Source organism: Castor canadensis, chromosome 15 (assembly GCF_047511655.1).
Source record: "Castor canadensis chromosome 15, mCasCan1.hap1v2, whole genome shotgun sequence".
Taxonomy (NCBI): Eukaryota; Metazoa; Chordata; class Mammalia; order Rodentia; family Castoridae; genus Castor; species Castor canadensis.
In genome coordinates, this window is record NC_133400.1 from 64,821,722 (window position 1) to 64,845,854 (window position 24,133).

Below are 24,133 nucleotides of genomic sequence, written 5' to 3' on the forward strand. Positions count from 1 at the left end.
TTAAAAATGGAAAGTAACTTTGTTTATGCCCACCATCCTGAATCTTTAGAGGAATGTTGTTGGAAAAAGAAATATACTGCAGTTAAAAGCACCAAAGTGATATGAATAAAAAAGCCCTCAGGTTTAAATAATGACACATTGAAGAGACAAAATCACAATAAAATATTAACCTAAAGATTATACTGAGATAACAGATATGCTTGGAGCTTATTTATCTTTAAACAGTAGAAAAACAATACTGATATACTATTGTCCCCCAGGAAAATCAGATTTCTGTTTATTTCGGGTTAGTATCATGCTCTTTCCTTTCCTTTTATTTACCAAGTCACCTAAGAGTCAGAGAGTCTGATTTGTCTTCATTTTTCTCCTTGAATTGACATGAAAACATTACAATTCATTCATTTCAAACCTTTATTTTATTTCTGTGTTTAATTTGGTTCAAAAGTCCTGAGATATATTAATTTCAGGCATGGCTAAAATATGGCAGTCACATAAACCATATCTGGCAATTTAAAAGAAATCAAAGTGGAGGAAATCTTCATGACGACCAATGTCGTCTTTAACAATCCTATTTCAAACTGCTCAGGACACATGACTTATGTTTACATGAGATCCCAGGAGACAACTGCAAAGATGATATCACTGGTTAAAGTGGACAGCTTAAGGCTCTCTAAATTAAAAATGACATTACCTCATCAGTTAAAATTGTGTGCCAGCTTTGTGTATATCAAGAAGAAATAAAGCTGACATTGATGAAACTAAGCATTCACATATGTGAATGATTGTCCAAACTGCATTTCTTCTGCTGCATCTTATAGATCCAGTAGTAATCACTTGGCTTGCTAACAACACTGTCCCTTTGCAAAACTATGGAAATACACAGAGGAATTTTTCCTTTCTTCATCCTTTAAGAGGTGCTTTGCATTTAAAAGAAGACAAAGGAGGAAAGGGAGGAAGAGGAGACATAGGAAGAAATCTTCAGTTTAAGACTCTAATAGGCTTTCACAGACAACTAGGGGCAGCTGGAAAGAACACCATCTCTGTATTCACTAAGGCCTCCCAAGCTGGCATTTGTGGAGTAATTCCTTTTATCTCTACTGCTTCATTGACAACACAGGTCCGCATGTTTTGCCCCACGCTGTCTTATAATCTAACTGTGATTTGAACTGTTGACTGGGTTTGGTCTGGCAACTGTGCACCCAGCTTTGCAAAAGAGGCTTTTTACTCAAATCTTGACATGATCTGAATACTAAGTGGCTCAATCTTGGTGAATGTTGTCTTCCAGGCACAAATAACAGAGGTGGCTTAGGCAGTCTGAAGAACCAAGGGCATTTCTTGGAGGAGGAATTTCTCCTAGATATCAGAGCGCTCAGCTAATACAGTGCCAGTGAATTGGAACAGGGAGAAAAGCTAGTATTTTAATTCACATATCCTCTGATAGTAAATACTAGGCTCTCCTCCTGGCAACAGTAAGAGCTATTTTTAAAACTTGGTGTTGGGGGGAATAGAATCCCTTCCCAGCAAGAGATAAGTCATTGCATACTTAAGTGCCAATTTTAGGAAATTGAATTATTCAGGGATACTACAGTTACATTTGTAAACTGGAAGGCTGTTATCATTTTAGCACTTCCCTTCAATGTATCATCCAACCAGGCCCCAGAGTATCACAAATAGTTCTTGTAAATATTCAGGAGGGTGTTTCATGCCCAAGTTGCAAAAGGGTAGCATTGCCAAAGACGTTAAGGAAGCAGCTTGCATCTCCCTCTGGAGCTGACACCAGTTCCACTCCATACGATTCTCACTGGCAAATGCCATGCCAGGAATGCAGCTGGTGTGCCAGCTTCCCTCCCTGGAGACTCAATGTGTCACCACAGCAACGCACCCAGCCCACATTGGCCTCAGGCCCAGGATACTGAGTTTGCAAATTTCGAACCCCCAGCCAGCTGCACATTGCTCTGTTGCTGCTGCCAGTGTGGCAAACAACGTGTTGCTTGGAATGTCAGGATCCCTAGTGACAGCAAGGGAACCCTGCAAAGGTAAGAGTGAGGCCCTGTTTGACTTTGGCTGCAGGGGAAGACTGGGGATTGCATTTGAGGAATCTGACTCCTAAAGCTAAAGGAAGGCTCTCAAAGGTATTCCTCTTTCCCTTCCATTTGGATCCCTGCTCTGGAAAAAGAATGCTCCAGGTGACAAGGGGACCATGTGTGGGTCCAAAGAGCTCCACCCTTCTATGCAGGTGTCTAGAAACTGGACCTCTGTGTGTCCCTGCTCATAGCATAGATGAGAGTAGAATCTAAGGAAAGACCCTCTCTCTTATCAAATGTGGCTTTTTTTTGGTGGTACAATGTTTTGCACTCAGGGCTCTGTGCTTCCTACCACTTGAGTCAAGCTCCAGCCCTTTTGCTCTAGTATTTTTTCAGGTGGGGTCTTGTGTGTTTTGTCTGGCAGCCTTGGACCACCATCTTCCTACCTATGGCCTCCCACATAGCTGGGATGACAGGTGAACCTGTCAACAAGCTTGTGACAACCAAAGGCTTTTTGGTGGGGATGACTCTCCCAACTTTTTCAAGGGGCAAGCCTCAAACCATGATCTTCCTAATCTCTACATCCCAAGTAGCTGGGATTACAAGAGTGATCAACCACGCCTGGCCCGGAATGCAAATTTTTAAAATATTCAGAGGGCAAACAACCCCTCTTCCTTTAGACACCCTCCCATTCCCAAAATCTTCTATCTTTAAACATTCTTTTCCTGTTGTGTGGGAACAATGGTAGAGCAGGTACACATTTCCTAGAAAGTAATGCAAAGTTCTTTACCTTACCCTTCTACAATTACAAGGACCTTTCCCACAGTGTTAGCATGTAATACCTGGCCTTATATTCCCAGCTCTGAAAGGCACAGGCTTTGCCTACATCACATCCCTCACCCTACCTAATTATATGTGGATGGTGAAACATTTTAAATCCTAATAGTAATCACAAGTTAGATTTCCCATAAGAGTGATAAAAGAATAAAAATTCCTTCTAAGAATTCTTGAAAAGATTACCCAGTGATTTTTTTTCTTTTGGAAAGTTTGAATTATGATTTTAGGAAAATGGCCAAGTAGGGCAAAAAGTGATGGGAAAATGAGAAACGTATCCAGTCACTAAAGAGCCATTGCAGTCACTTTATAGGTATGTGGTGCTGAATAAACCAGGAGCACACTTTACTTAAGTCAGGTTTTCTCTTGAGAGGGCAAATGACCCCTGGCGCTATGGAGGAGCCGTTAATGGAAGGAACATGAAGCCTCTATAGGGTGTTTTCTGATTCAGTGAACTACTGTACCAAGCCCCCAGGGCTTCTGGACATCCTCATATTATTAGGAAGGGGAGTTTTAAGTGATGGTTTCTTTTTAATCTCCTTCCAAGAGGAGCTACCCCCATGGGCACAAGTACATTCATAATGGAGAAATCTGATACATGACGTCATATACCATAGTGAGAAATAATGTTGGTGAACACAATTCTCACCTGCAGAAATGTGTTTCTGTTGGTTATTTTGCACGAGGCATTTAATAGCTGTTGCAACTGAACAACCTGTAAACGATACTGTCCTGCTGTCTGAGAACAATCTCACATTCCCCCCTCCTCCACGAGAAGAGAACTAATTTTTCTCCCTGAGTACTAGAAAGAGGATTTGGAACTAAAAAATACAATGGCAGAGCTAAGCAAAGCCAATTTGTCTGTGTGTGTGATTTAAGTGATTTTATATGAGATTTATCTCCAAACAATCCTAGTTTGTTTGTGATGTTCTAATCAAGATGTTTGGGAAAACCTTACAATGGTTCTAGCCTCTTATTTAGTAAAAGTATATTTAAAAGAAATCTATTTTAAGGAAATAATCTAGAATTTTGTCAAATATATATATATATATCTAAATATATATATATGTTCGTTATGGAATAGTATACAACCATTAAAAGCATATTCAACCAAAGATTTTTTTTTATAACAGGAAAGCTGCTTGTGTTATAAGAGAAAAATCACAACTAAGTCCTTATGTACAGTATAGTCTTGATTCTTACATGCAGAAAAAAAGCTCAAAGAAATTATGTTAAGGTATTAATAAAGTGCTAATCTCTGGCTTGTAAAATTATGTTCTTTATTGTTGAATTTCTTTAAAAAAATTACAGTGGACAAGTGTTCCTTTGTAATAAGAAAAAAGTTATTTTGAAAAGCTCAAACTGATGTAAAGTAGCAAATCAGTATGTTTGCCTCACTAACAATTTTATATTTCTTAGGAAGAAAATGCTTATCTTTATGATGTTTTATTTGAAAGTAAATCAGAGACTGCCTGTTAAAAAAAGCTCACTGGATCAATGAGATGCTGTGACTTTTTTTAATACCAGAAAGTTAAAAGGAATTGGATTTGGTCTCATACTTTCTGAAATGCTGGCAACAATACTTGACACTGTATGGTGATTTTCATGTTGCAAGTTCTGTAACCTATTCTTTACAGGGATCTCAGGAAGGCAGTTGGCTGTGGAAGCATCACAGAAGGAGCCCAGAGCTGGGGAGCTGCCCTGTGAGAGTCACGAGAAGGGGTTAGTCCATATCCTTACAATAAGGCCTACCTCAGGACAAACTTGAGTTTAGATCTGCTCTTCTTACTGCCTTGTATTCATAGTGTTTGGAATTGGTACGGAGGTGGCCTTATGTTGTAATTAGTGATTAACAATGAGTAATTCACTGTTTTTTTTAGTTGATTTTTTTAATGCCCTTTCAGTTTGTTCCCTTACAAACAGTCATAAGGGACTTTATATTCATGTTGTATGTGCATATATGGTCTAGATTCTGCATATGAGAGAAAACATGCAGTCTTTGTGTTTCTGAATCTGTCTTATTTGCTTAACGTGATGATCTCTGGCTCCATCCATTTTCCTGTAAATAACATAATTTCATTCTCCTTTATGGCTGAATAATTTCAGTCAGTTATTGTTTCTGGAAGACTGCCCCATCAGCTAATACTTCACTGATTTTTTTTCTTAGTGTAAACAAACATTTTTGTGTTGCTTTCCATTACTGGAAAAAATACCACTTATAAAGAGAAAAGGTTTATTTTGTTTCATAGTTTTAGAGGTTTTGGTCCATGATTGGTTAGCCCCTGTGCTTTTATGCCTGTAGAGAGAGAGCACATCATGGTGGCATGGTGGGTGTGTATGTTGGAGCAAAAACTATTTACCTTATGGCTGGGGAGCAAAGAAAGAAGGAGGAATATGCCAGGGACCCACCATCCTTTTAAGGGCATGCCTACCAATGACCTAAAGACCTCCCACTAGATCCTGCCCTTTCAAGCCACCACCTCCCAATAGCGCCATGCTGAAGACTAAGCCTTTATCAGATGGACCTTTGAGAAACACTCAAGATGCAAACTATAGCAATCTTGCATACACAGGCATATGTAATTGTGTATGTATGTGTCTGTGTCTGTGTGTATGTGTTGTGTGTATCAACATGTATATGTAAGAGAGAGACAGAAAGACAGACAGACAGACTTGGCCTTCAGGGAGGCACCAAGTTGAAAGCTGTAGGGGCATTTATGTTGGTCATTGCATGGGTTTCATGCTGCAGCTGTCCTGGTCTTCCTGCTCAGACTGCATGTTCAGAAACCACATGATTAAAACCCAAGCACAGCCTGGGAAAGAGGTGAGACCAGGGAGGATGCTGGAGAGCTAAATGGCATGGTACTACTAGAGTGTAAACACAGGCAGCCCCAGAACATTGAAGCAGGCTGGATCCTGGACCATGCAGGCAGAGCCACTCTGCCTGATGATGAAATGGGAAGACTGGTCCCCGATTCATACCACAAAGGAGGCCTGCACCTATGTGTCCTTCCAACTATCCCTAGAACTTCTGCAACAAAAGACGCTGGGCTGAGACCTGGCTGCTCTCCTTCCAGCTCCTAGCCTGTGGTCCAGTTTCTATGAAAGTCATTCGAAATTTGTTCAGAATTTAAGCTCTTATACTGTTGACAGAATCTTACTTTATTTTATTGTCATATTCCCTTTTAAAGTTTGTTTGTACATTTTTAAAGTGGTTTTTCTTTCTTTAAAATAAAGCCACATATTTTTCCTGTATGTATTTTCCATATGCATTTTATTTATTTATTCATTGATTTATTCTTTCCTCCTTTCCTCCCTCCTTCCTTTCTTTTCTTCCTTCCTTCCTTTTCGTTTCTTCCTACCTACGTATCATTCTACCTATCTTTCTATCTATCAATCATCTATCTACCTATCTCTGCCTTTCCCATGTGCACCCTGTGTATTATAATTAAGATACAGGACATTACTTTTTGACATAGGGCTCTCTCACTCTTAAGTGATGGTTACAAAGATAATTTCACACATTGAAATTTTTGTCTTTACACTTTTCAGGGTTATAACAATGACTATCAATAATTTAATTACAGCCATAGAAAACTTATGATTAATAGGTTAGATAGTAACATGTCAAGTGCATGAGTTTACAGCCCCAGTAAATAAAGTATTACAAAAGTGAAGAAATAAAATATTAAAGAAAAAAAACTTACTGGAGTAAAACTAAAAAGAGCTATTGACTGTGTGAGGGACTGTGAAAGCTACAATGACTCATGCTGGTCAAGAAGGAAAGAAACAGAGACCATAAGCATCTAGCAAAGAACAGATGATTGCTTTCCTGCTGCTGAGGAACAAAGTCTTACTACCTTTGTGGCTTAAAGCAGCCCACAATTGTTAAGTCACAATTCTACATGTCAGAAATCTGCTGTGGCATGATAGTATCTGCACAGGCTAGTACAGGGCTGCACAGGCTATTGTGGGCCTGAAACTTAGGTGTCACCTGGGCTGCATTCTCGTGAGACCTTGGTATCCTCATCCAAGTTCTCCCTGCTGTGGCAGAGTTCAGTTTCTTGCTACAGTCTCCACTTCCTTGCTGGCCACCAATGGGGGCTGCTCTCAGATCCCAGGTGCCACTTATACTCCTTTTCCAGGGCCCTCATCATCTTCAACGCCAGCAGTGGAGACTCCCCCCACTTCAAATTCTCTTCATAATTCAAAACTCGCCAGGAAAAACTCAGTGGCATCTCAGGACTCACCTGATGATGTCACCTGCAGAATAACCTCCCTATCTTAAAGTCAACTGTGTTGGTTCCTTAATTAAATCTGCAAAATCTTTTTGCAGTAGCACCTGGATTAGTGTTTGATTGAATGGCCTAGAGAAGGTGTGTATACACCAAGGACTGGGGATCAGGGCAGGGGATCTTAAGAATTTTGCCTGAGACAGAACAGGCTCTGGTAGTTCACATGGGAATAGGAAACTGCAGTTGGCACCCAAGGCAAGGGCAACCATCCCTGCACATCACCTGATAGAGTTCTAGGTTGTAGGGTGACACCAAGGGCAGGACTGGGAAATGGAAGTGGTGGTGGAGGCCACTTCAATGATCTGACTGCTGGTTTGGGAGCTGGGAGCCAACTGGCATGGCTAGCAGTAAAAAAGGAAAGCAGGGTCCTGGATTGAGCCAGATTCGCTTGATTAAAGCAAAAACACCAATTCCAAGATTGTCTTGGAAAATAACTTAAAATGAAAATAACCTAATTCAAAAGTAAATATGTGAGAACTTGAAGCATATATTATAAAATAATGACTAATATATATATAATTTTAATAGAAAATATTTAGAATTTAAATTTGTTTCTGAGGAATTTTGCTTCACAGTTAAGATTTATTGGCAAGGAGGATTTTTTTTTTTTTAAAAAAAGAAGCCTTGACATGAGAAAATGGTTCTCTGATTTAACTCAGATTACAAAACCCAAAGAAGTGTTTTAAAGGGAAGGGAAGGAATGCCCTGAGATGCAGAAATGATGGTGTCTCCCAGTGTCGGACTTGCAAAGTTCAGTGTTCATAGAAAATTCACATGCCTTTAATTACAATATATTCAGTTCCCAAGGAAAGCTGTGCCATCTGGAAAATATTAACATCATTTACAACTTGTTCACCTCCCTATTTCATAGACATTTTTTACTTCTTGCCAACTTTCCACTGTTCTCCAGGAAAAAAAAAAAGAATCATTTTCATAGGTTATCTGACATTGAGTTTATACAGCAGGTCAAGTCATCAAAGAGGGACCTAAGGAGCATTTTGGACACATGTGTTTCCTCATTGCTTACTTTAAATCCTTACATTTTTATTTTGAGGGATTTTCCTGTAAATAATATTGTGTCTCTCTGCTTAGCCTTACACAGTGAATTTTTTTTTTTAAATAAACTAGGTCTGTTTTAACATGGTCCCAGGGAGAGAGGGCTGGCTCAGTGAGAACTGAATTCTGGTTCCTGCTTTGAAGCTCAGGACTCATTCTTGAATCTATGATCCAAAAAAGAGTAATTTCTACTGGGAATGGTCACTGCTATAGTTGGATTTGGAATATGCTCCAAAGGAGCAGGTGTTGAAGGCTCAGTCCACAACACTACTGTTAGAAGGTGGAACTTTTAAGAGATGGGGCCAACTGGGAGGTCTTCAAGTCATTGGTGGTATGGCCTTGAAGGCAACATAGGACCCTAGCCTCTAGTTCTTCCTTTCTTTCACTTCCGGTCATGAGTAGAGCAGCCTTGTTCCACCATATACTCCCACCATGATGAGTTGCCTTTTGATAGACCCAAAGCAAGAAAATCAATAATAGACTGAAACCTCCAGAACTGTGAGCCAAAATAAATCTTTCTCATTATAAGTGGATTATTTTAGGTATTTGTTACAATGAGAGAAATCTGGTCAATATAATCATCACTCCTGACATCTCACAAAACATCAATTGGGACAATGAGATAAGGAAGCAACACTGCCTGATATCAGACAGGTCAAAATAGCTAAGTCTGGATGACTGAGATCTGTGTCAATTCTTCTTCACACATGACAACTGAATATTGGGATGCCCAGGACAGGGCACATGTCTAACCTCTATGAGTCTCAGTTACTTATGTATAAAATGAATAAAATGGTAATTAGCTTGTAGAATCATTGGGAAACTTAAATAATATATGTAATGACCTTTGTAGGGTCTTAATGTTCCTTTACCAAGTGAGACTGAAATATGGAGGAGGAATGGGATAAATAACAGAAAACTAAATGGAGTGGTTTTGTTTTCTAAAACGTATACTACCTAGTTCAAAACAGGTTTCAGGTTAGGTGGTCCAGGAGATTAGCCATTGTTATCTCCCAGAGAATCTATCAGTTCCAGATGACTAAGTCTCAGAATATAACCTTAATCAGATATTCTGAAAAATACTATTTGAAATGATAGTAGGGCAGAAATCAATCAATTAAAGCCATATTCAGTCAAGGAATTAAAGCAATTTATATATACCATATAATGTTGTTGTTTTTTTTTAAATCACTAAATCCACTAAGTGTTTCCACTGATGCACCTGGCTGATATAATGATCTGCAGTTGGATTAGTGCTATTAGCATGCAGGGCTGATTTTGTGCAAAAAACCCCCTTAATTGGGACCAGTGGAACCCCTAGGGTGCAACTTCCAGTTGTGGAAAGGCAGTGACTCTAGCTTATAGCATCACAAAATCATAATCCTCAAATTTTCCTTTTAGTTCTTTGGAAAGAAGAAATAAAGCCATAATTCTGTTTCAGACTATAGGACCTAATGTGCTAAGTTTAAGAGCTTTAAAAAATCCTCCTGATTAATTTGTAATTATTCAGTGGGGATCTAGGTAGTTTACTAATCAGAGCTGCAGGAACTGAAGTTGGCAAATACATGGGTTTTTTTTTTTTTTAAGGCTTTCCTGTCCCCCTCCCTCCAGTAATTACCATAGAACGTTTTCGGAGCCAAGTAGGTGAGATTTGTTCATTTTGTAGTAGAGTTCCCTAGCCTGAAACAACCAGCCATCTTTTTGGAAAACAGGGAGAACAAAAGCTGCTAAAGAAAAATGAGTCTTCTGACATATGAGGTACCTTGTTTTTTCAGTGACAACAGTAGTTAAAAAAAAAAGAAAAAGAAAGAAAAAAAAAGCTGGGCTAAAATTTGAAATTTAAGGTGGCCCGTGGCCACTGACTCAAGTCAAAATTGTACTACTCTGTTTGGTAGACCCTTCAAGTTTAAAGTACAAGCCACTAAGCTAACCACAACCCCAAAACACAGATCTCTCAGATATGGGCCTAATGTATTTATGACACTAGAATGAAATACACATGAGAAAAATAGATCATGTCATAGAGAGATTTTCTTTTTCTTTATTCCTAATGTTTATTGAAAGGAGCATACTGCTTGCTGTAAATCATCTTTAGAGTCCCATGTGTTCATGCTTAGAATATCTATTCTTTTCATTTCTTCATTATTAGAAGCCCTTGAAATCAGAAGGCTGGTGGATCAGCTACAGACTGCTGGGCCACTACTAAACTAATAGTCTAGTTACTACTCTGCAAATATTCTCAATATGCCCTTAAATTATATATGCCCTAAATAAAATTATAATGCAGTAAATAATTCATAAGATAAGAAATGTCTGTGAATAGATAATACTTCAGATGTTAACTAGGGCCTTACATGAGAGCATGCAAACTGATTGTAAACGAAATATTCAAAGAATCATTTATTATTGTCCAACCAATAGTTTACATGATTACGTTTCCTGACTTCCTTTACAGACTAATTAATTGGTATACAGCAAGTCTTTAACTATTTCTGTATTGCGAACAAGCTCATGGAGAGAAGAAAGGGTTTTAATGACCTAGGTGGCCTCATGATTTATATGGATCTTAAAGAGTAATTGTGTGTTTAGAAAAAAGGCAAGCAGTGGCCGTAAACATCACTGATAGCCTCAGTGAGGCATGGTCATAGCTGTTTACACATATGCCCACATAAAGGGCCAGTGTGTTGAAATGTGCTTTGTGATTGGAGCACCTATTTAACTCAATCACAACAGCACAAGGCTCCTTCATCCCATTCTAAAGTGTTCTTCAGTCCCCAGGTATCTTTATGGCAGCTTCACAGACAGCAAAAGGGAATGTGGTCAAGTTAACTAAAGTAAAATGTAGAATAACATGGACATTTCCAAATGTATGCTTCTCCCAAGTACAAGATATGCTAGAGGAAGGTATAAAAAGTTCCCCTGTCTATTTAAAAATAAGACAGGACACTGAGCTTCACCTTCTGTACTTTGACTAATCATTCCAGAAAAAAGGGTATTTTTTTACTAGAATATATAAAATGATTTAAGTTTTTACTGTACTTACACAGCCTAATTTCTCTTAACTTTTAAATGTGGGGGACTAAAATTGACTGTGCTTTATCTAAGAATAAAAGTTCGTTAAGAGAACAGATAGTGTGGATAAAATCATAGGGAGATAGGAGCAAGCCAGCTTTTCAGTACTTTAGTTCTTCAGTTATTTGAGGGCAGAGGATGCTCACTTACAAATACACGATAAAGTAGGCCTTTCAGGGGAAACTTGGTAAAAACATTGCAGGGTCACTGGGTACCCCATAGTCTGCAAAAAGTTTTCAAGACCTCATCATAAAAAAAAGCTGGACTTGGTGGTATATGACTACCATCCCAGATATGGTGGGAGGAGGACTGCAGTCTAGGCTGGCCTGGACAAACAATGAGACCCTATCTCCAAAATAACCAGAGCAAAAAGGGCTTGAGGTATGGCTTAAGTGGTAGAGCACTTAACCAGCAAGTGACGTGCTCTGAGTTTCAATCCCAATACCACCAAAAACCAAAACACAATAAAACAAATAAATTTTAAAAATCACCAACATTGCAGGGTCTTGAAATTGTTGCATTACTTAAAAAATATACCACCTTTAAGGTTTTCATGAACTCTCATTTTTCCTTTAGCTATGACAAATTAGCTAAATCATATTATTACAATTTTAGTAAGTTGTTAATCTGTTGCATTTACTCTTTTTTTTAATAGGAAGGAACAGTACAGAACTGGATTTCTTAAAATGTGTTCTCCAGAATACCAGTCATATGAAACACTTCAAGGAAAAAAAAATTTCCAAAATAATTCAGGAAATGCTACATATAATGTTCACAATTTATATCATATAATAGTCACAATTTATATTGGCATATTAAAGGCTGTGAGAAACACTGTAGTTTGAAACTTTGATTCAACTTGATCTCTTTGATCACATGACCCATTTATTACATAATATCTGTAGGATTAGTGTCCATCACAAAGTACTTATTTCTGTCTACTAGTTTGACTAGCACAGATGAGAAGCAATAAAAATGATTCGGGAAGGAAATCAACTTTGTATCTGATGACAAATTTGAGAAGAGATAAATTCGGCATTCTAATTCTTTAATTCTATATGAAACATTGGACATTTCATTTGAATCATCATTTTGAAAAACCATTTTAGCAAGTGTTTCTGGCTAAATGAGCAATGTTGATACCTAAGGCTATGACTCAGCTTGGTAAAACAGGCCCAACAGAGGCCAACAAATTCACTTTGCATAGGTTTCTCTAAATTGTCTTTCTATGAGCAGAAATTAAAGGTGCCTTGGTTTTACCACTTAGATTAAAGTGACAGCCATCAATAGAACTAAGCAACATTTTAGAATGGGAAGAAATAATAGACCAATATTGTATTATATAGATGAGAAAACTGACATCTGGAACAATTTATGGGATTGGGACAATGTTTTAAATCCAGTTCGTAGAAGAACCAGAACTTTCTACTGTATTCTGATGAAAGACCAACCATTAGAGCTCAGTTTTAGGAGATAGTGAATGGAGATAATTAGAAGATAATGAATAGAGTCTTTGCAGACACCAGAATCTACTTCATATTTGAGATTACTATCAAGGGATTGCTCAATCTTGCTCAAAATCCTACTGGAAGAGGAAATGCTCTGAGTCCATCCTCTTTGATGTCCTGGTAATTACTTCAGGTCTTCCTTACTTGCCTTGGATCTGTTGCCTCAATAATATTTATTCAGTATTAATATAGAATCCACCCTTTGATCCTAAGACTACATTTAATTCTTCTTCCACATGACTGGCCCTTCAGTTACCTTCCCCTAAACGTTTACATCTCTATGATGAGTCTTTTTGGGGAGAAGGAGAAACTGAAAAGGGAAAAAGTTGAAGAAAGAATTTATTAGACTGACATTCAGAAGAACAGGCACAAATATAGATAAATAAAGGAATTGCTTCTCTAACTGCACAGTTTGTTGAGGTATAATCTACCATGAAGGACAGACTAGATGGGCAGAATTCTATTTCGCTCCATGTTCTAAACCTTTCTGTGCCTTCCTTCTCCCATGATTTCTATACCCTTTAGCTTTTGCCTTTCTTGTTGATTTGGAACTAGGCAATATAGAGGGAGATTCTGATCACTGGAATGAAGGATTTCCTGTTGTTCTTTGGAGTCAGGACCCAGGAAATGAAGAGAGATACAGAGCAGGAAGAAGGGCTGGTCCAGGTCTATCAGAGACAAGCCCAGAAACCAAAGGGCTGAAGAAATGTTTAAGTGAAAATTTAACACAACGTCCACTCCTATCTTGAGAGTTAGCTTTCTCTGAAAAAAAAAAAAAAACAACAGAATTTAACTTATTCTGCTGATATTCTTTTATAAATTAGGCATGCCGGCCAAGAAATCCCAATTCTAAACAGAGAACATTTCTATTTTTATAACTGTTTGTCTGTTGAATTTTCTCTCATTCCCTTCTTCTCACTCTGCTATATAATTTCATGACAAATCCTGTTGTTCCTTTGACACTTCTTTCTCTGTGCAATATAGTAAGATATCAGTGCAATATTGTTGTAAAAAATTCCATTGATTTGGGATAGTTTCTTAATGACTCAGATTGTAATAGTCCTCTTTCCTCGACACAGGCAAAATATCCACTTTCACTAATCACACAAAAACCTTTAATGATTTCTTTAACTTTAAAATAGGCTTTTGTAAATTTAAGTCATATCGCCTTCATATCAATTACTTACTAAAAATATCCCTCTAATTATTCACTGACAAATAGACACTCAGAAATGTAGGTTAGCAGTTCAAATACTTCCAAAGCAGAAATAATGTAGGATTTGGTAGTTATTAAAAATAATAACTTCCACTTAATATTTTTCTAATTTTTCTTCTTTAAAATGAAGTATCTTCAAAAATACTTTCTCCTTAATGGGTGGCAGACATGTTAAACAAATGGTGAAACAGTAATAATATTGATTTCTGCAATAGAAATTTTCTGGTCAAATGGAAGAAGACTATTAAGCAAAAGCTCTGATTTTTTTAATAGTCATCATGCTTTGCAATTAAGGAGGAAAGTGATTTTATATACATATCTTCAGTAGAGAAAGTAATAATAGCTTATGTTTATGTGGCACTTTTTTCTGAAAAGCTGAGACAGCTTTTATGCTTGTCATTATTTTATAGACTTGGAAGAGTGAACAGGTTGTATCCCATTACACACGAGAATGTCTACTACAGCTGTGTCCACATCACTACTGGAACAGCTGGATGATTTTGGTAAACCACTGGCTTCTCTGGCAATTCTTCACTGAATCAATCAGTGAACGGACTTGAGTTCTTCATCCAGAGTCTCACCCAACTGCCTTGGATAGAATGAGTGGTGTGTGACAGTATAAACAGAGCTGACCCTTGTCCTTGGCTCTGAAAACCTTCCCCAGGACGAGGAAGTGAGCTAACAGCATGCATCCCAGGGAGAAAGTACAAGAAACAGGCTATGCCACCTGAAGATGGTTTGGACACATTTCTCTAGCAACACATTAACCTTGGCCTTTCAAGCATGCTTTGTTCATTCTTGACTTCAGAACCATCTTGGTGAAGGTTCAAGCCCCAGCTTTCCTGGGCTGCAAACAACACAGTGAATCTCCTTCTTATTCTAACCCAGATTTTTAAAGAATTTTTTAAAAAATTCAAATATGAGTACATGAATTTTGATGATGGTTTTAAGAAGGAAAAAAGATAAAGGAGTAAAAAGAAAATTGAAAGGGATGAAGTGGAGATCAAATATATCTCCAGGAATTAACTGCAGGATTTTCATTTTAAAGCACAAATAGAAAGAGTCATCCTCTGGCTAATCGCATGGATCTGTGTCCCAAGTTCCTGCCCATTTACAATCTTTGGGATAGAATTAGTACTTCTGAGGGATATGGACAACTTCTGTGATGTCCCTCATCCAAGGATAACTACACAGAATTTTTCTGGCATCTCTTCCCTAGAAATTTCTTTTTCTGATTTCTGCTGATGCAAACTCCATTCTTTTAAAGTCCAACTCAAGGCTCCTCTTCAAGCTTTTCCTTTACTCATCACTTTAAAAGTTCAGTCACTCGAATGTATGAAGCCCTTAATTAGATGGTACCAGTATGAACACAGTAGTTATAGTCACGCACCACATAAGGACATTTCCATCAACAAGGCACATGTCCAACAACAATAGTTCCGTCAGATTATATTGCCCATGACATTATAGTCATCTTGGTTTGTGTAAGTACACCTGTGATGCTCACACAAGGACAAAATCGCCTAACACTTCTCAAAACATACAAGTCCTTAAACCGAGCATCACTATATAAATATGCAAATGTTGCCCTGAAATTAGTTTTTAGGCATTGCCATGCCTGAAGTTTTAAGAATAAAACTTATCCTTGTTGTGGGTCAGACAAGTGCCTCTCTATTTACCTTGAATTTGTCTGAGAACTAAATAGTTAGGGAACAGAATACTGTTTCCCTGGAAGTGAATTTATGCTTATGGAGAAAATGAACGTGTAAGAAAAACAGGAACAACATAACCCAGGTAGTCAAACTATTCTATATTCATACTTCTTTTACAAACATTTAAAACAAATCTTCTAAATTGTTTAGTAAGTTATCCTGGAAGAGAGCCCCTTAGGCCTTCAGACATTTTTTTTTCCTACAAGTCACATAAATCACTTTTGGGAAAACGCAAGGCACACTGTGTGTGCTGCTTTTGTTACAATTACATTAAACCTTATTAAAATAGCCATCATGACAACAACATCTCGTCAGAAGAGCAGGTCAAATACTTAGGGGCATAGTCTTAGCTAGACGTTCTGGGACTTAGGTACCAAATGCCTATTAGTGATAATAGGTATTACGTCTGCAAATCCCCTGATGCTCCCGTCAATCCGATCTGCTTCAGTTTCCACAGGTGGAATGATAGTTCTAATGAGGTCCATGTCTGCAAGATTTCTGCTTAGAAAATAAAATGTTTAGATCTCAACTTTTCTGCCAATCTTTGGTATACTGAAGACTGAAATGCATTATCTTTTATAGAAATCTGGTCTGCATTCAATCTCAATCCAACTGACCGTGTGTGTGTGTGTGTGTGTGTGTGTGTGTGTGTGTGTGTGTTAGAAACACATACAAATGTATAGTTTTGCCTAATGAAGCTGTTAATTATTTGTCTCTTAAAGTTCTGTCCTTGCATTGTCACTTTCCTTCAATTAGGTTACCAGCATCAAATGGTTTCCTTTGCTTTATCTGTATTAGTCATCTTCTGAGTGCATTTCATACAATCCATTCTCTTCTCCTTAGGGCATGAAAATAAAAACTCCACCACCATTTGTACTTAAGGTCAGATTCTGTGGATGTTAACATTTTGGACTACTTGTTCCTTTGTTAGAATTTCAAATCTTATCTACAAATGTTTTTCACTGCCTTGTAAAACCCAGAGTTTAAGAAGAACAATGCACCCGCTCTTTGCCTCTTGCATGGCTTGTAGATGGAAGTTGCAGCTTTTATCCTTTTATTTTTTATTTCTACTTTGCAAATATCTGGTGTCCATTAAATGGAATACAAGTCAAGCAGTTACTTTGCAACATGGGAAATATCTGTATGTTCATGTATTTTTGTATTTCTGAGAGTAAGAACAAAAGATTACAATCTTATCTGTCCAAGAAAGGTTAATTCACAAAATAAAACTAACTTTGTTAGTTGCACAAGATGTTGCTATTTGGAGTTCACTATGTGTGTCTCTATTATTAAGAAAGGGCAACCCAACCTGGTTAATCCAAACCACCAGACTGACAAATGATTAACTCCAGCCTTCAGGTGGTCAGCTTCAGTCCTCAGGTCACAGCCCTGCCTGTCAGTGACTTGCACCTAACTCCTTTATGAAAGGTAAGGAAAGGAGAACACTGTTTATTTAAAGCTGAACTCCATGCAATTGCCATGGACCTCCTGCTCTGTGCCCAGCTGCTCGTAGGAGTCTGATTTCCAGTTTTTGTTAAATTAGTTTCATATCAGTCAATATTTGTTTAAAAACATGTCACAGAACTCTGTGGCTTGTGCATGCTTCAATTACCTCTGATTATTACATCAAGATTCACAAACAAGATACCAGAGTCATTCCTATTTTCTGGAAAATGCTATTGAAACAAACTGAAATTCAATTTTGGAACAGATTACAATAACCCGTCAAAACACCAAGTAGAGAGGAAGTAGGCCCGAGGTGTGTCGGGCCATTGTTAAATGCAAGACAGCATCTCACCTAATAATTTAAGCATGGTCTTGTGACCTGACATTTTTAATGCTTTCTTGATCTCTTTCTTCTGGCTTTTGTGTTCTTTGCCACTGTAGGGTGCAATGCATAGTGGGTTATGGATTAAATACCAAGCCTTATTCTGCCAATAGCACTTTAGGGAAGGGAAAAATGACTGAGTACTCTTATAAATAGTCACGCTGTAGGTGTCCATGCAAAGCTTTTAAAAGCTGCTGCATTTGAGATACAAACCAATCTATGAGTCTACCTCACTCAAATTTTCAGCTATTATCTGGGCAGTAAGTCTCAGGCACCTTGGTAGGCTGATTTGACATTTTTGTCAGTACAAATTAGGATCCCAGTTTAACCAATACAGTCTGATCCTAACAATTAACTTAACTGCATAATCATCCTGATATGCAGTCCATGACTCACATTTACTTTCTGATTCATTGCCTTTGGATTAAACCAGAGGGTTAAGAATTTTTTGCTTGAAGCAGCTCTGACTCGGAAGAACAGAAACAAACACATATTTCTCACATCATTTGTTGCTTCAGGGCAAGAAAAAAAGAAAGTCGCTGTAATTTGGAGACAAGACTTTTCCAGACAACTACATACAATGGCAACCGTAGCTCAATACTAAACAGAAATGTGTTGTGGAGACCGAGGCTGAAGTTACGAAATTTGTAGGAATACATCAAGTGGATACAAATATACTGACATTTTCACTCATAAAACACACAAACTCAGTTTTTTTTTTTTATAAAAAAATCCATTTTAAGTACAGACTACAAAGAGTCTCCTAGAAGTGGGGAATCAACTAAATGAGGGAAAATTTACAGGAGACATAGATCTCAAAATGAACTTGAAAATTGTCTGCTTCAATATCCTTATTTTCAAATATGGAAACTGAATCCCATAGAGGTTGAGTGACTCAAAGATTAATTTTTTTGTTTCTCACCATTTAATCATATTTTAAAAGTGCCTGTATGACACCATTTGTACAATATAGTTTGAAATATATAACAGAAATTTAATAGATGTGTAGCCTATTAGCCTGTAACAACCAAATGGAACTGTTTAACTGTAAAATCCTGTCGGATTCAAGATATGACTGTAGTATAAAAATTCTAATTACCATATTGCACTACTGTTTTTATAACATATACAGACATAATTTATATAATAATATTCTTTAAAAGATAATTAAAGAATGAAGACATATAGGATTAATATTTATCACTCAAATTGACCTACTGTAAAGGTGAAACTGCTTTGAATAGTATAAATGTATATATTAAGTAATACAATAATCAGTGAGATAAAAATTTGATATTGGTATGACAGAAAGTTTTCCCCCATTTGGACATTTGCGGTAAGCCTGTCCATTACACACTTGGTTCTGTGCTTGAAAGTTTACATGAGGAGTGAAAATATTCCCCCACACATTACATAGGGCTCCTCTGAAATACAACTTTTTATTGTGAGGACAGAATTGAGAAATTTGAAGATTTTTCCAAATTTCTTATACTCTTAGAGCTTCTGTTCATGGGAATTATTGCTTCTATTTGAAATTAACCAAAAGCACTGAAGACTTTTTCCATACGTTTACATTCAGTCCTTTAACTTTGCCTTTAGTGAACCCATTTTTGTATTATAAATGAACCAGACTATAAAAGATTCCCCCACATGGTTTAACCTCATTCAATTTAACATCAGTGTGGATTGTTATATGTTTAAAGATTAATTTCAATGTCAGCAGACCCAGGTCTTTTGACTCCACTAATCTAGAACTTTCCCACCAGCTTCTAAAACACAAGTTCTCATTTCTGTTAGCTGAGACTGCAAAACCTCTAGGCTAATTTACTTTCTTCCTAGATTTTTTTGAAGAACAGAATTCTGTAATATTAAACTCTTGACTGAGGGCTCTCTTATCTTTGTAGTATATTTTGAACATTAAATAAGGTGACTTAAAATCTTTACTTTGAAAGGTTCTGATGGATTTAACTCATGTTTTATTCCAAATAAAGTTAGAGGGTAAGCAAGTTTTCTGTGTATGAGCCACTGTGATGGTTTTGATTGAACTTTAGAGGTGAACCAGCATCTTGGTGACATTGTAGGGATTAAAAGCTCCCCAAGAGTTCACTTGTACACCCGAATTCAGGTCAGACAGATAAGCAAATCTGCATCGGTTCTGTTTTTGAAAAACCACCAAAGAAAGAAATTCCACAGCTCCCTAGTAATTCATCTCTGTATTCCATAAGCCCTACTTTCAAGAAGATTTTACGAGACAGTTCTAAACTGTCTTTTTAGTCTGAGACCATTTCCTGTTTCTTTCAATTTATTTAAATAAACATACGTATACGCTACAATAATCTATTTTTACTAGAAATAGTCTATGATTTTACTAAAAATAACTATTCTTTCTCCAGAATAGATTCCCTATTTCTTTCAGACAAAGTAAGAAATATTTATAACATATTAAATTCAACATAATAATCCAGTAAGGAATTTTTTCAGGTTTTTCCTTCTCCAGAATGGCTTTAGCCCAGCAAACCTGACTGACAATATCTTTAGTCCTTACTTGCATTCAAGACAGAGGAAAACAGAAACAGGGTGCTTCCTTGGGATTTTACAACCTGTTTACACCATTAGGACTTTACAATGGGGGATGCTGACTTTCTTTTCCTGAATCAATCACATATTATTAATTCCTTGTGCTAGGGAAAGAACACTATTGTGAATTACAGAGGGGAATTTGGAAGGCATCTTCTGGAAGGCCTTACTGACAAGGAAACAGAGTACCAAGTAAGTAACTTGGATGGCTAAAGGTCATAACACCAAGAGTCACAGCAAAGTTAGTACTGGACCCTGAATGGCCTCTTCTGAACTCTGAGCTTCTCTCAGCATTCAGCAAAGAAGGGAGAAAACAGAGAATATGTTCATTGTCTCTGAAGTAAGAATTCTTGCCATCTGATTAATGCATATACACACTCAACCCACCACAACCCTTTAAAACTTCACTTATTTGCATAATGAAGATGTGGCACTCTCGCCCAGAAAGACAAGTACTCCCAGGATCTTATATGTGGAATATATAAAAGGCTGGAGGTATAGCTCAGCAATAGAGTGCTTACCTAGTATATGCAAGGCCCTGGGTTCTATTCCCCCATATAGAATGTTGATCTCATAGAAGTTGAGAGTAAAGGGGTGGTTATAGAGGCCAGGGTGAGAGGGGTGGAGGATGGAGAAAGGTTAATAAATGGGTACTCAGTTATAGTTAGACAGGAGAAAGAAGTTCTGTTGTACCATTCCACAGTAGGGGTGACTATAGGTAAAAATTATGTACTGTACATTTTAAAAAGCTATAAATAATTTGAAAGTGTTCCACCTAATAATAAATGTTAGACCTGATTTAAAATTGAACAATGTATACACATACTGAAATGTATATACATTGCACCCTATTAATCTGTATAATTTTTATGTTTCTTTGTATTAAATTAAAAAATAAATTGGAATAAATAAATAAATGATGTGGCACTATTACCATATTATAGACTTACAACTTTTTTATACTCATGTGAATAGATGAATGTCATTCATCCACACTCAATATGCATTCTTCTATTCCTCACAATCATAATATGAAAAACATTCTTCCTTCAGAATTCACTCTAGGATAAGAAAGTCACTGATATTAGTTAAAAATATTGTCTATTTCATATTAACACTGAATAATACCATGTGTAAGCAATTCACCTAAGTAGATAAACTTATGTGCTTTGCAGTCTCATGTTAAAATCAAAGTGCTTCATTTAAAGTAAAATGTTGACCCGTTGCTGGTTTTATGCAGATGTGCAGTTTTCTACAGTGGGAATTCCCACAGATCTCAGACGCTTCATGGAGTGCTGAAGTTGGGGATAAGCTCTTCAAATGTGAGAATGCAGCAAACTCCTAGCATGGCGTTTGGCTTCCTCTAATGTGTGTCCTCCTTTTCATGGAGTTAGTGTTTTACAGAAAAATTCTTCAGCAAAATCTATTTCTATTAACTGTGCTGAGAAATATGAAGGGGTCAGAAGAGTAAGTATTTGAACATAAAGAAGAAGAAAAGAATACGCCATTTCTGTGAAATCTCTAAGTATTCACCATGCATAATGAAACAGATCAATCTCCACCTTGTATCTGACCAGGAACAATAGCGTTAAACAGGGACCATTTCCTCAGAGCCATCTCTACCAGTCTGCTGAGCTGCCAAGCTCCCTGCCCAGCTGAAGCAGATAGCTGTGATAGGACAACCTTGGTCTGGAAATCAGGAGAGCAGAGTTCTAAATCGGACTCTACCCCTAAGCAGGTAAACTATCTTGGTGCAATTCCTGCCTCTCTGGGGTTTTGTTTCTTCATCTGCAACCTAACAGGATGCCCTAGGGGGTTTCCAAGGCCCTTTCCATTAATAGCACATTGTGATTAGTAAGCAGTCATGTTGAGCTCTGCTTTCATCATGGCCTCTCCTCATGGTTCAGAGACGCTGATGTTTCCTGTTATCACTTATAGCTGCTACCTTGAGCAGTGGATCTTAAGCTAGGCCTTCTTCAAATATCCAGCAGTTATAACAAAATTAAATTTTTTTTCGTTTTTCATTTTGATGATTATCTTCTAAAAACATCAATGTGTATTCCTCTCTAAGAAATATTGCCAAGTCTCTTTGTAGCCACACATGTATTTCCATTTATGACACAATGACTACCAAGTGAAGAGCATAGGAAAGCATGACTCTCTATATAGAAAATGATTTCCCTGTTGTTCAAACAGAAATGAGCTGTGGGAGGAGTGAACCTTTTCTAAGATACAGGACTGACAGAAAACTGAATTCTCAAGAACCACCAGCCACTGGCACCATATCCCAGTCTTTGAGACTGTAACAAAGGAGTTCATTAGTAGTGACTTTAGACATAAATCAGCAGTGAAGAACTTTTCATTTAAAGTTTTTTTTCTGGCACCATACTTTCAGGATACGCCATTAAAGTAATTGGTGCATCAGTGGGTAAAATAAATTAAAAACAAGCAAAACAGCAAAGACAATGATAGTGGCTAAAAGGGTTGTCTATTCCGCTAAAACTCAAGGAAATTAAGTTAATAAGCAATAAAGTTGCCCAATAACAGAAATTGAGTCAATGCTATCTGAGAATTTAGGATTGTTAGTTATTTGGGGATTAGTATGTAAATTTGCTTTGTTTTATTTGTTCTATGGGAATACGAAGCATAAATACAACATACATCAGTGAATTATTATATACATGTAATAATTAAGATTATAATAAAGTTAATTTTCAACACTAAAGCTCTTGGAAGCGCTTGTCTTTAAAAGGGGGTCCGTATATTTCTCCTATCCAAGCATTAACCAGGCCCAACTCTGCTTAGCCTCTGAGATCAGGCGAGTTAGATGGTAATAGTTGTAGACCTGTATTTCTTCCTTGAGTTGGAGAACACTTTCTTTTCTTACAGCTGTGTCCTCAGGCCAATCAGTGAGAACCAGGATGGGAAGGTCTGTGTGAATACAGGCTGCCATCTGGTCCACCAACCTTGCTAACAATTTGATTCTTCTGGAACTCTGTGGACTTCTTTTCTTTGAATTACTTTAAGTGGACTTATGAAAAAGGACTCTTTTCATCTTAATCCTGCTCCTTTGGCCCACACCAATCTACACCATCTGGAGTCCTTAGAATCAACTTCTTGTTTGATGAGGAAAATGGGCAAGAAACTCTGGATACAAACAGAGCACTTGGGAGGGTTGATTTTGAGCAATGACTGCCCTGGTGGAGGCACAAGTAGTCCCCCCCTAATCTTAGAGTTGGAGGGGTGGGAAGGGACCAGGTAATTGACAGCTGTGTGCTACACAAATTCATATCTAGGATGGTTCAGGCAATAGTGAGTTCCTTGGAAAGCACTGGGCCACCAAGCCCATGCAAGATTACCATTTTAGTCTTAATAATCCAGTTTAAACAAAGAAAACCCCTTTGATTCAGCACTGCAAGTATTCTACAAATTCGTTATAAATCACAAATTGGAAAGCAACACAAACTGCAACGCAAACCAAACACTAGCACCAAATGCAAGACTGATCTCTCTTCCTGATGCCATATAGTCAATGGCAAATTTAGTAAGGGCATGTGACTGTAAGAACCAGCACACTTTTGAGGGGTGAATATTTCATTTGTAACCTGTGAGTTAAAATAGTTTCTCCAAGGATGTTCGTAGAAACCAACTACTAGGATTTTCTCAATTTCTTTCAATGTAGATAGAATATAAGGATTCTGGAACATTGTTGGGGCCTCTGAAAATTCCACTTCCAGCTGCATGTGTTTCATGATCGGAGTACATGGTTTTTATTTTAAACCATTTGAGATGAAAGTTAGGATTAACTGTTCACCCCCTTGCTGATCCTGCAGTCAGATTGGGTATGTCTTCATTGCCCTAGGATATCAAACTTTTGGATGCTGTTCTAAGAAAAAAAGTCCCTGGAACCATATTATCCTCTGGAAATAAGCACTGTGTTTTTTTGTTTCTAATACACTCACTAACTTCAGTTCACAGTTGAAATTCAGTTATCCTTGCTCATTTTGGTAG

At 37.4% G+C, this 24,133-nt stretch overlaps 1 protein-coding gene and 1 long non-coding RNA gene across 8 annotated transcripts in view; one reads left to right on the forward strand and one right to left on the reverse strand.

Annotated features, from left to right (window-relative positions):
• Nrp1 (neuropilin 1) overlaps positions 1-24,133 on the reverse strand; it is a 145,117-nt gene that overhangs the window by 86,493 nt on the left and 34,491 nt on the right. The window lies entirely within an intron of this gene.
• LOC141417484 (uncharacterized) lies at positions 1,750-22,932 on the forward strand. Its single transcript, XR_012442062.1, has 4 exons — positions 1,750-2,036; positions 4,496-4,580; positions 20,231-20,314; positions 21,363-22,932. It is a non-coding gene; the product is annotated as an uncharacterized lncRNA (long non-coding RNA).